At 33.3% G+C, this 13,244-nt stretch overlaps 1 pseudogene; it reads right to left on the minus strand.

The window, feature by feature from the left end:
* Positions 1-1,039: 1,039 nt before the first annotated feature.
* On the minus strand, positions 1,040-2,422 carry LOC148940420 (uncharacterized; annotated as a pseudogene).
* Positions 2,423-13,244: the final 10,822 nt, after the last annotated feature.

Genomic DNA, 13,244 nt, shown 5'->3' on the forward strand with positions numbered 1-13,244 from the left:
GTCTTTAGCGGCACAAGCTTAAAATATTAACTGCGCTGTTGGACTTAATGGCACAAGTGGTGAAATCAAAATTCCCCCCGGTAAAAGTGGTGTGGTCGGCAAACTTGGAAGAAAACATGCGAACTAGTTATGCTATAAACTTCTCAATTTAAATTTAAATCATTGGATAGATACAGACTTATAAGAATAAGTATCTAGGTCTAGACACATTTAGGCCTATAACCGCTAAGCTATATTATGAAAACTCTTTAAGAGCATCTCATAGGAGATAGCAGTCTCCCCTAAATAGGTTAAGTGAAAAAATAAATTTATTTTGAGTTTATAATTTTGTGAGGTTAGTATAAATATTTCAACCGCAAAGATGTCAGAAGAATTAAGTGAACTATTAATTGTGCAAAAATTGGTCGTAAAAAATGTAGAAATAACAAAATCTATTCTGCAATATGATGGACAATCAGATGTCGACGAATTTAATATACAATTGGACCAATTTGTAGAATTAACAAAAACAGAGCTAAAACCGCTAGTAAGTATGCTCCTCTTAAGATTAAGAGGGCAGGCCTTAACCTTCCTAAAGTAAATTTAAAACACTGTAGGAGATGATGAAAATTTTTCAATAAATACAATAGACAAATTGTTAACGGCATTCAAAGATAGATTTATCGAAACTAGTTCAACAAATAAATTAGAACAAGGAACGGTATGCTTTGACCCTATACACAGAACGTGAGAGAATATTTACACAATATACGAATTTCAGTAGAAGCAAAATTCTGAAAAGGTTCAAGAGAATTGTATGAAAAAATCATGCTACATGCCTTTTTGCAAGGGCTTCCCCCAAAATTATATAGAATGGTAATATCCAAAAATATTCAAACGTTGGATCTTGTAGTTTAGGAGGTGGGACGAATGATCGAAATTGACACAATTGTTGCAAACCACAGTAAAACAAAAATAAATAGCCTAGTATAATAAATAGCTTAGTATAGTATAATAAATAATAAATACAAGTATTAACCCCCTAGTTTGTAAGGCTTAATTATTCGTCAGGAGCTGATGGATTTAATTGATGCATTTCATGTGCTTCCGTTTCTTCATGTTTGGGTCTTTTGTTGCGTATTTTTAAGAGCTTACCATAGTTCAAAGTTAATAAGGCTCTTATTGTCAGCGAAACAAGAAATACTAAAGATATTGTTATAATAATATTTTACCATGAGGTTGATAAGAATAGTCCATACTGGTTCTCAACATATTCTAGTCTTTGCTCTTCATTAGTGAAGAGTGGTATGTGGGAATCCAATGTCTCTTTTACTTTCGTCAGTGATACTGTGCCTTTTATGTTATCGATTTTTGTCCAGATAGAATTTTTTATTTCCTCATTATTTATATTTGGGATTGGGAATGACAGATTTATTCCGTGAAAATTTACTATTTTTGGACTTATTATGTTTTTGCTTGTTGTAATTAGTGGTGTCTGCACAGTGGTTTCCTTAGTCACCAGACAGTAACGTTTTTTGATTGTTATTGTTCCCACATCCTGTAATAATAGTTCAGTTCGGTAGCTAGGGTCAATTTTGTCTGTATTATTGTAACAAGAAATGGTTCCAACTGTCATTTTAGGTACAGTAAATAACCATAGGTCATTCCTGAGATCGATAAATATATCTCGTTTTGTATTTCCAATTAGCGCTTCACATGAATTTGGGATTTCCTCCTGTTGGGATTCTTTCAGAAAAATATCCAATATACATGATCTTATTTTTACATTGTAGATAGGTAGTGTTAGTTGGCAGACCAGGTTTTTGAATGGTACACATTCCTTTAATTCTTGTGCATTTGCTAATGCATATTTCCTTCTGTCCTGGTCAATTAGTAGATATTCTGCTTCTTGCACAATGCTTACAATGGAATTGGTTTCCTTAATATTAACAGGAAAGGTAGAAATCTTATATAGATCATATATTGATTGCTGATTGATTAGGGGTATTGTTTCTACTGCAAAAAGTTGTTCGTTTATATCTATAATGTGTACCTTTAGTTTCGTGTAATAAAAGAATAGGTTGGCAACTTCTGGTTCCACTGGTAAGTGAAGACCAAATTTTAGGTGAGTTTTAATCTCATCACGGATATTTCTTTAGCTAGTTGGGTCAACTATGTCGTATGATTATGTTCCACCTGTTAACGCAAATAGGGCAAATTCAAATTTACTCACATCAGTAGCTAAATTTAGTAACGACATAGTTATGATGTCAATTGAGATTAGCGCCAAGCCAGAATCTGATAATACACGGTCTACTTCGTTTCTCAAATAATTCATTGTATTGACTGTCCTTGAAATTTTCTTTGACATTGCTTCTATTTTATCTTTTTGGTAGTTCGCTATGCTTGCTTGTATTTTACGAACGTGTAGCGTGGTGTTCATTGCTGTGTTTAATTTTTTACATTTTCTCTTAATATATTTAAGTCTTCGTCGGTTGATAATCCAAAGAGTCGTGAGGCAAGCTCACCGATGATTGGTATTAAACTGATGGACCTTCGATATTTGCTTTTCCTGAACAAGACCTCAAATTCTGGTTCACTATAATGACTGAACGATTGGTATTCTTACTTTTAGTCCAATATTATTAATCGTTCAAGATTTCCACAACCTCCTGGTGGTTTGGTGTAGCTGTCTAATTGTTATGTAATGCTCGTTTGGATATATCCTTTTGGGGAGGGAATTGGTTGTGGTTTCAGAAACTAGTGTATCCAATTTTATAGGTCCTGGGGTAATGGTTATTACTTCTCTTGTTGATTCTGTAGGTTCTGGGGGAATGGTTATTACTTCTTTTGTTGTGACATTTAGGGGCGTTTTGGTTTTGTTATCTCCACCTATATTTATTGTTGAATTTATTCTTCTACGAAAATATTGATATTTAAACTTGTGTATTGGTTTACTTACATTATTTGTAGAATTGGAAGTTATTTCTATTCCTTCAGTACCTTTTATTATTCCTGGTATTTTCCTTCCTTTTAATACCTCCTTCGACTCGACTGCGGTCATTTGAATTTGAGGTGGTGTGGCTTTTGATGTATCCTTAGGAATTGCATCTGGATCAACTTGAGTTGGTTTTGGGTTAAGTATATTGGATTTAGGTGCATTGGATTGAAGTGTGTCTCGGGGATTAGTTGTGACTTTTGTGTTTATCTCGGGAACTGATGCGTCATCAAAGATTTGTACTAAGACTTTTTTGTTACATAGTCCCTTGAGAAAGTTCCATGCATTTGGTCCCTTGAGAAAGTTCCATATATTTGGTATTTCATTTATCATGGCATAGTTTCCATCATAGAATTTTCTTTCCTTGACATGGGGTTGAATTGTATTCCTTGTATCTTGATTTGCTTCTTTATCATTTTTTGAGAATGGATGATCATTTATTGATCTTTTTCGTCTATCTCATTTTGCGCTTATTCCTATTGCTTTATCTATTTCGGCCATTTTCTTATCAAAATCATCTATTAGGTTTTTTTATTTCAAGTTTGGGATTATGGGAAATGACCTCTTTCTCTTTTTGGAAACTTTTACTTGCTTGCAATCCCTTGTCCGATCTTAGAAATTGAAAGATTGAATCTTTTAGTTCATTTGTATTTTTCTGTAGTCTCATTACCTGGAGGAATAAGGTTTCAAAAGGTTTCGAATCTAGTTTCATGAATATCTTCCATGCATTGTGGCTGGCTAGAAGCGAATTTTCATGCTTAAATATTAATCCATGTTTTAATATGTCCTGAGCTTTTATATGTAGAATAAAAATGTTTATCATTATTGTTCTGATCATCATTTTGGTTTCTAAAATTAATGTTAACATTAGTTAGGTATGTTAGTAAGAACTACTTATTGAGCTGCGTTTGAAACATTTGATGGTAAATATTATTTTGTTGACACAATGCCTACTGATGTTTATTTAAATAAACATTTTTTAAAGGTTATGTCCATTTTTAATCTGGATATAGAATTATAGGCGACACGAGTTTATTAGAGCTTAGAAATAATCTGAGTACTGGCATCACTAATACATATTATAATTTGTTGGAATCGTGAGTTTTGCATACTCGACAATATTCAGTTAATATCCATATTTAATTGTACATTTGCTAGGACTAATGTTTTTATTTATTGTCTATGCTATACTAAATTGTTTTATATGAGTAAGCTAAAGCACTTATCACATACTAGTAGTCACAACATTAAGCATTGTATCATGCATTAAGGTTAGTTAGTGTAATTTCATTATACATCTTTTAGATTTTTTTTGTATTAACTGGTTTTCAATCTACTCATTTGGTAACATATAACTCTTGAATGGTTTGATTTTAGATATATGGGCTAGTAAGCCTACGTCACCTTAATTCAGGTTTGATTTGGGCTAAGTTTGCTTCATAGGCTAATTAACTTTTAAGCTTGTATATGTATGATAATTTAGTCAGTTTTTATGCATTTATTTCCTTTATAGATTTGTAATTTTCATATGTAGTTTAACTAAAATGATTTTAGATGGCGCTTCGGTCGTTAATTAATGTTTCATTGTTCTAATTTGCCAATTCTGTTAGTTGTCCTTACGTATTCTTAGTGTGCAGTTGTAAATGGGATGTTTATCCTCTAGCTAAAGTTTATTTAGTGTTTATGCAAGTTTTTTTGAAAGTATCACAATATATATATGACTTAAAGGAATTGTTAATATAGTTATTATAGTTTATATTGTTAATACAGTTTCTCAGTTATAATTTTGTGGTTAATATTCTATTACATGGTGTTAAGTGATTTTAGCTTGATTTTGATTCTAATTTGGATTAAATCTTCTATAATCCCACTTTTGGGTAAGAGGGTCCCACATTTTAATAGAAATAAAATGGTGGGCTGTTGCTGTTTTTTAGCTATTTTTGTTAGGTTACGAGTCATTAACTAGATTGTTAGTATATTTCATGTTTCTTGAGAACTAGATATAGGCCTACCTTGTGAGTAAGACACACTTATTCTAGATTTAAAGAAATTATAGTGTTGATTTGTTAAGTTTAATAAATTTTTGGTAGCCATAGGTTGTTATCAGGTATAGCTAAATTGTTGAATTATATGTGTACAAACCAAATTAACTATTATACTGCAAATGTTTAAAGTCATGCGGCAAAGTTTTGAAAAATCTTCCGTTTCTAAAGGATCGTTCATATTTAATTCCTTTATTTGTATTTAAATAAGATTGATATTCTTTTTTGTTTATAGATTATTAAGGTTTTTTATGTTCTTAATTAAACTTTTATTTATTTAGCTTTGTTCAAAATTGTATCCTGTATGTATTATGAAAAGATTAAATTTCCTTTGTTTTGATTGGGCTTGAATTTGGAAACGGACTTTCTTTGTTTCAAACGGTCGCCATTTTAAGAATGATTCTTGAGGCGCACACACTGTTTGAGATAATTGTATAATGCCATTTTATATTGTATTATAGAACAGTAAGTTTTTTTTTTTATATTAGGATTCTTTTTAAGTTACTTTACTTTTCTTATATATATCAGAATGACAATTTAATTAAGGGTTTCTGTTTTTAATTATCTTAACTGGCTTATTTTATTATTTTCTTTTATTTAGTAGGATTAGTTGTTACCTTATATATGTATAATTAATAAGTATTCTCCATTTTGGATTGGGGTATACTATATTCTTTGCACATGGTCGTATCTAAAATTCAGCCAATATATAGGCTAGGCTATGTTTACACAGTTGGATTTTTGTACATGTGATTTTTGGGTAACTTAATTTTTGGTTCTTTGATAAGAATTTTGACGATTTTTCTTACAGTTTTAATGTTTACTGATTAGAAGTGCATAGCCTAATGTCCAAGATACATTTTATTGAAATTTATAAAGAATAACTAAAAATTGGTTAAAAAGAGTTTTTTTTGTAAATTATTTCTGATCTTTTTTTTCTCATGAAAATGTTTTTGCCTTTTCATTGTTAATTGTTCAGGTCTTGTTAAAACAGATTATTTAGAACATAGAATGTTCTTTTTACTTATTGATTTTGCGATGCTGTAAGTTAATATTCCGGAAGCCATTTCTGTTTTTCTGATTAGCCAATCAGGATTGTACCAGGTCTACACCTGGCAGTATTTTTGAACCAATGTTTTCGTCATTTTTATAGAGATCAAAGATTACTTTTCTTAATTCTTGGTAATCTTGTTCATATAGATAATAGGTTGCTAGACCAGATGATTATTCGACTCGGTTTTTATTAATGTAGTTTTCAGACAGGGTGAGGAGTAAATTGTTTGTTTTTACAAGATTGTATCCCTGATCTATAAGTATTGATAGGAATCTTAGTGGCCATATAATTGTGAAGCCTTGTTCATCATATGTGTGCCATAGGTTTTCACCAATTAGAGTTTCTATTAGGGGGTAAGTATTTTTGGGGGATCTTTTAATTAACACCTCAAAAGTTTGAGATTAGTGAGTTGTCGGTAGCTGCATGATATGCCAGTTCCTGCAATACAAATTTCTAGGCAGAATCGTATTCTGTAACAGTTTAATTAGCACACAAAAAGGTTATAACTACTTCAGTAATATTGTAAATTATAACACATAATAAGTAATATTTTAATAGCATTCCACGCCACCAGACATTGCTGTGGTAGAAAGATACTGGACTACATTTTTAAAACATCTAACTATTAGGATAAGTTTAGAGGCCTGGCTTTACATATAATTTTGTGCATTTCTTATTGATGATGTAAGACTGTGCTAAACTCAAAAGAAGGAACACAATATATGCGTCATAGTTTCAATGTGTTACACCCAGCTGTACATCAGAAATATTTGTTTACTATTGAGAATGAATAGGATATACAAGAGAGGGCCTCTTAACTCTCTTGTTCTACAATATCCTCGCAGTTTATGTGGCTTAGATGTCTTCAGGAGCAGTGGGGTTTAATTGATGCATCTCTTGTGCATCATTTCTCTTATGTTTGGGTCTCTTGTTACGTAGTTTTAAGAGCTTTACATAGTTCAATGTTAGCAGTGCTCTTATTGTTAGTGAAACGAGAAATAACAGAAATACTCTTATTTTAATGTTGTTATAGGAATTTGGTGAAAATAGCCCATAATGACTCAACATATTCTAGTCTTTGGTCCTTATTGGTGAAGAGTGGTATTTGGGAGTAATGCCTCCTTTATTTTTGCCAGTGGCACTGTGCCTTTTTTTCTATTTTTGTTCAGACAGAGGTTTCTATATCTTCATTATTTATGTTTGGGATTGTGAACTACAGATTTTTCCTTGAAAAATTATTATCCTTGGGCTGATGATGTTTGTACTTGTTGTAATTAGCGGTGTTTGCACGGTTGTTTCTTTGGTCACAAGTGGACAACCTTGCTTAATAGTTATGGTTCAAACATCCTGTAATAGTAGCTCAGTTCGGTAGCTTGAATCAATTTTTTTCGGTATTATTATAACAGGAAATAGTCCCTACTATCGTTTTAGGTACGGTAAATAGCCACAAATCATTTCTCAGATGGATAAATATTTCTCTTTTTGTGCTCACGATTAGGGCTTCACACAAATTTTGGATGTCTTCCTGTTGTGATTCCTTTAGGAAAATATCCAGCACACATGATCCTATTTTTACATTAAAGATAGGTAGCGTTAGTTGGCAAACCAAGTTTTTGAATGAGACATTCCTTTAATTCTTACGCATCTGATAGCCCATATTTTCTTCTGTCCTGATCGATGATTCAATATTTTGCCTCTGGCACAATGCTTTCCAAGAAATCAGTTTCCTTTAAATTAACAGGAAAGGTAGAAATTTTATATAAATCACATAAGGGCTGTTGATTTGTTACAACTATTGTTACTACTGCAAAAAGTTGTTCGTTAATTTCGGTTATATGCACTTTTAGTTTGGTGTAATATAGAAATAGGTTAGCCATTTTCGGTTCCTCTGGCAAATGGAGACCAAACATTAGGTGCGTCTTAATCTCATCTAAAATATTTTTCAAGCAAGTGGGATTGACTAAATCATATGATAAAGTTCCACCTGTTAATGCAAATAGTGCGAATTCAAATTTACTTACATCAGTAGCTAAATTTAATAAAGAAATCGTAATTACATGAATTGAAATCATGGTCAAGCTAGAATCTGTTATTACCCTATCAAATTCCTTTTCTAAATAATTCATTGTGTTGACTGTTTTTGAAATTTTCTTGGAAATTGCCTCAATTTATCTCTTTGGTAGCTGGCTATACTTGCTTGTACTTTCTGAACGTGTAGTGTGGTATTTATTGCTGTATTTAATTTTCTTATATTTTCTCTCAATATATTTATATCTCCCTCGATAGATAAACCAAATAGGTGTGGTGCGAGTTCACCAATGATTGGTATCAAGCTGCCGGACCTTCAATATTTGCGGACCAAAATGTTTTTAAATATTTGTGTTATACTTTGTTCGAATTTCTGTATTTCTGCATTAAATAATTCAAATAATAATTTTAACCTGTGCTTGTATAATATTAATAAGGTTTGATGATTTGACATTTTTAGTACATTTTCTTTACTCAATTCTGAAAGTATTTCAAAATAGTCTTTTGCGGGTTCATCAGCTGTCAGTCATGCACAAGTTATTTTTCCATCAATTGTCCAATATTCTCTTCTATAATTGTCACAGGGACAGCTTTTGTCTCTTTTGATACTTTCTGATTCACCATAATCAGTATCAACAATTGGAACTTGAACTCTGAATTGTATTCTTCCTACGGTCCTTGAAGACGTCAATACCCATCTAGTGGATTGTGTTGGCTGTCTTATTGTTATTTGATACTTGGAGTAGTCCTCATTTGGCTTTAGAATGTCGGGGATGGAGTTGGTGGTGGTTTCAGAAATTGAGGTATCCGATTCCATGGGTTTTGGGTCAAGGTTTGCAATAGTTGTAGGGTTAGTCGTGTCTGTATTAGTGGTGTTCAGATAGATGGTATATTCAGTCTTGGTTTTAGGAGTTTTCTTCGTTAGATTGTGGATTTCCCAAAAAATGGAGATGGTTGAGGAATATTTTTTTAAGAAACATTTTTCTGTACATGTTGACGTTTTTTTCGTTGTCAAATCGATATTATTGTCCGTAGTGTCATTTAGAGACGTTGGGGTCTTATTACTTTTTTCTATATTTGATGTTGAATTTATTCTTCTACAGAAATATTGGCATTTGAATTCGTGTATTGGTTTGCTTGTGTTATTAGTGAAATTTGTTGTTATTTCTATTCCTTTTTTTTAACACTTTCTCCAGACCATGGTTCTAGCGTTAGCGTCTCTATTTATGACTCTCTCTACATAACGGTGCATAGCTTCCTGGGTTCTGTTGGTTCTATTTGTATAGCTAAAAACGGGCCATATCCCAATATACTCGTTCAGCTCTTCAGAAGAAAAATGGCTTATAACGATAAATGGATAATACTGTGGTTCAGAGTATTAACTTCTGTAGTAAGACTCACTCCAAGATACTCTCTGCTGAAACTACTTAGCTCTCGATCGAAAAGACAAATTGTTCTTTACACACTGGATTTATTGCATACTCACCTGGATCTTATTGAAAAAGAGTGATATGTAAGCTTAAAAGAATACCTAGTAACAAACAGAAAATTCATATGTGCACTGTTTTATTCCAAGCTTTTAGCATATCACTGGCAAATTTACCAGATAAACATGCTCCAGAGGCTCAGGGGCGATAATTGATAATAGGTACTGCCATCTAAGTGGTTTTTTCTAGCAGTGAGAGCAACAACCTTTAATCCATTTTTTTGCTTTCAGTAAAGCGCTAGTCAATTTATGACGGCTTAAGTAGAGGGGTGATAACTTTGTTCGTTTTAAGTTTCAACTTCGTTCTATCAGCCCATTTAATCCATGGAGTATATACGCTTAATTATTTTGCATTGTCATGCATTCAATCTTTATCCATTATTTTTAAAACCCAGAATAAAAAAATCTCAGACTGAAACCACAATTACAAAAAGTTTTATTGTTAATCAGGGTTAAAACTTAGGAAGTATCTCATCCAATACTTAAAAAACCCCGCTTCTTCGATATCGCTTGATTCGCTGTTTTCCTTAAGCTTTTTCATTAAATTATTGAACCTCTGCAACATCAATTTAGATGGAATAATGGTTTGACAGCATATTCCGTCCCCAGAAATATATCCTCTAATCATTCTTTTCCTCTTTTACACAATTCATGGCACTGAACACACGCTCCACAGAAGTGTTTGACACTGGAAGAGCAGGGAGGTCAAGAACAGTAGAAGCAAGCTCTCTAAGAGAAAACTCACCGGAAGCGTTTTTGTAGTGGTATGCGGCGACCCAGGGTTGTTCAGTTGACATGGAAGTGTCTTTATCTGAAATCGTAAACCAATTTACTGACAGAAGGTTTCGCCATTGATCTTCAAATATTTCCATTTTTCTTAAATTCTTTGGGTCACCGTCCACAAAAGATAGGTAGTTGGTCAAAGTTAAATCTACTTTGGCTAAGACAGTTTTCTGGGGAGAGGAGATACATCACTGAAAGCTGATTAAAATGGGATGGAGCCCTTTTTTAACCTTCCCACAAGGTTATTTTTAGCAAAATCATACCATCATCTTCTCAGTTCTTCCATTTGTTATCTAAAATTTTGGGAGTTGTTAAGAATTCGACGAAAATTTGTCCCAAGATCCGCATTTTCAAAAGTTTGCAAGATCTCTTCTGTTAATGCTATCTCAAGCAGTTTAGACACGGGCATATTTTTGAAACTTCCAACTATTCTACGGTAAAGTGTTGCTGTAAGCGCGTCGAAGTATCTAAAAAGCTTTGCAGGGTCTGCTGAAATTTACTTAAACATCAAGTTCATGCGCATGAATTCTTTCATGATAGGTAAAAGAAAGGTCAGAGACAAAAAATTGATCTCATCTTCATACATCATAGGCGGTGTTTTGGCTGTGAAGCATCGTTCCGTCAAGGCAGCTGGTTTGAAATTAGACTTCAATTCTTACCATTGGTCTAGAATCCGCTCTATTGCAACGCCACGGGAGAGCCATCGTGCACCCGATAACTGTACTATACTTTTTGGCTCTTTATCTCCTGTATTTATCAAAGAATAGATTTGTTTATATGCTTCTCTTCTTAAAGGACTGTTAGAAAACCAGTTGTGTGTTTCTATGATCAGGAACTCGAGGTTTGTAGGCAGAGCATTTGATGCAGCTGAGACACAAAGATGAAGAGTGGCATATACACTTCACTAATATTAAGCCAGGACTGCATGTTTTTAATTTGGCGTAGAGAGAAGAATGAGCCCCAGCCATATTACTTGCTCCGTCACTCCCAATACCAAATAAGTTCTCCAACTTCAGTTCTAGTTTCTTTTCAATTAATACTTTAACCCCCATATACAAGTTTTCGGCTATGGCACTGAATACTTTGATCATGCCCAAAAAGCGGGTTACTATCCTCTCCTTACAGCTACTAAAAAAGTGAATGCAGACAGCCATATACTTTTTGTCCCAACATCTGTTAACTAATGCAGGATAAGGGAATACTTTCTCGCAGAACAGTCTTCAACGATCTCATCCAACAATGATAGTGCAATCAGATGAATAATAAGGACACAGCATTTTGTTTGGTGAAGCCTCAATACTTCTTGCTACTTATCAGTAGCTGTTGATGGATGTCTTTTAATTATGCTGTTTATGAGCTCGCTAAGATGGTCTACTGTTCCGACTGAGGAATGGCATGCAATATGGCAGGCCAAAGACAGCTTATTTTCTTGACCGTCTCACTCAGAGCACTGACATGTCCGTCCAGTGTCTGTGAACTGTTACCTGGAAAAGTCTGCATGGATTTTAGTTTGTGTTTCTTTGTCCCTGCATGCATACTTAGGTCGCTTCGATGGGCTCTTATTTCCTTTTTGCATGCAATGCAGTAGGATTTGTTTTCATCCAATGAACACTGCCTGACCCATGTAAATCCTTGGTCCCATTTTGGGTTGTACGTTTTAGAGTATTCCGCCCACTTTCCCATTGGTTTTGGTCTACTGAAAAACAAATTGCATTAATATTTAGTGCAATTAACTAAAATAAAACCTGGACCGATTGAAATCACATGGAGATCACAAAAATCTTCACAATGAATCAACAGATGATATTGAAGAAATCATTTCAATAGTAAATTCTAAAAATATGTCAGAGAGTGAAGGATAAATATCTAGCATTATGCTTTACTTATTGGTAATGATGAAACATTTCATAAGAGTCTCGGATCGATATATAATTTTGGGTTGACTAATCAGAGTCAAGATTGAAGATGCCAAAAAAATGTGTTACTTATATTAATCTTTAGTATAAGTTTTTAAGTAAAAAAAAGGCGGTATTAATTAAAAAAGAAGTTGTAATTGGCAGAATATATTATGAGGCTGCAGTTGGCATGAAGTCTGTAAAGAACATATCCATTTCAGTTGCAAAAGTATCACTGAAGATGGCTGCAGAACTTGACCCGATGATTTGACTTTTGCTACCACAAGCACTAAATTCCACTGAACCAAAAAAGAATAAACGCATAAAATCGAAAAACAAAATAATTTTTTGGGGGTATTGTCCAAGCTTTGAGGTATGTTTAGACCTACTAAAAAACAAAATTGTAAGTTACCAAAATAATTGCTTCGGATAGTTGAACATTAAATTAACTATGCTAGATGGCATATTACCTGTAATTTCTTAGAATGCTAAATGATGGAAAGACGGCTGACTCACTATATGCTACGTCCCGGTCCCAGTATATACCACTATTCCCTACAAAATATCACCAAAAAAAATAGAGTTAATTAAATTCAGTCTATTAACTTTTATTTTCAAGGAATGATGATGAAGATATCGGAAAATGAAAATTTTGGATTACCGTGGAAACTTTGCCCCCGGAAGCTTCTTTCCACACGAAAAATTATCCCCATAGAAAATTCCACCTGAAAAATATCTATACTGCCCAATAACAAATATTAAATGTAAACATTGGGCAAATTTCATAACTTACTGTCTATTCCCCGCGGAGTGTGGGGAGTCAGGTCATCCCTAAGAGCAAGGTTACTGGATATTCGACTATTCTAAACAAATGACTATATGGAAATTTTGATTGTGCACTTGTGGGAAAAATAAGAACATTTGCCCTCCATTCTTTTTTGTCACTTAAAAAGTATAGTGTGAAAAGTTTTGTCGCCTA

Source organism: Artemia sp. Qi Xiang Cuo, chromosome 19 (assembly GCF_049724085.1).
Source record: "Artemia sp. Qi Xiang Cuo chromosome 19, ASM4972408v1, whole genome shotgun sequence".
NCBI classification, from domain to species: domain Eukaryota; kingdom Metazoa; phylum Arthropoda; class Branchiopoda; order Anostraca; family Artemiidae; genus Artemia; species Artemia sp. Qi Xiang Cuo.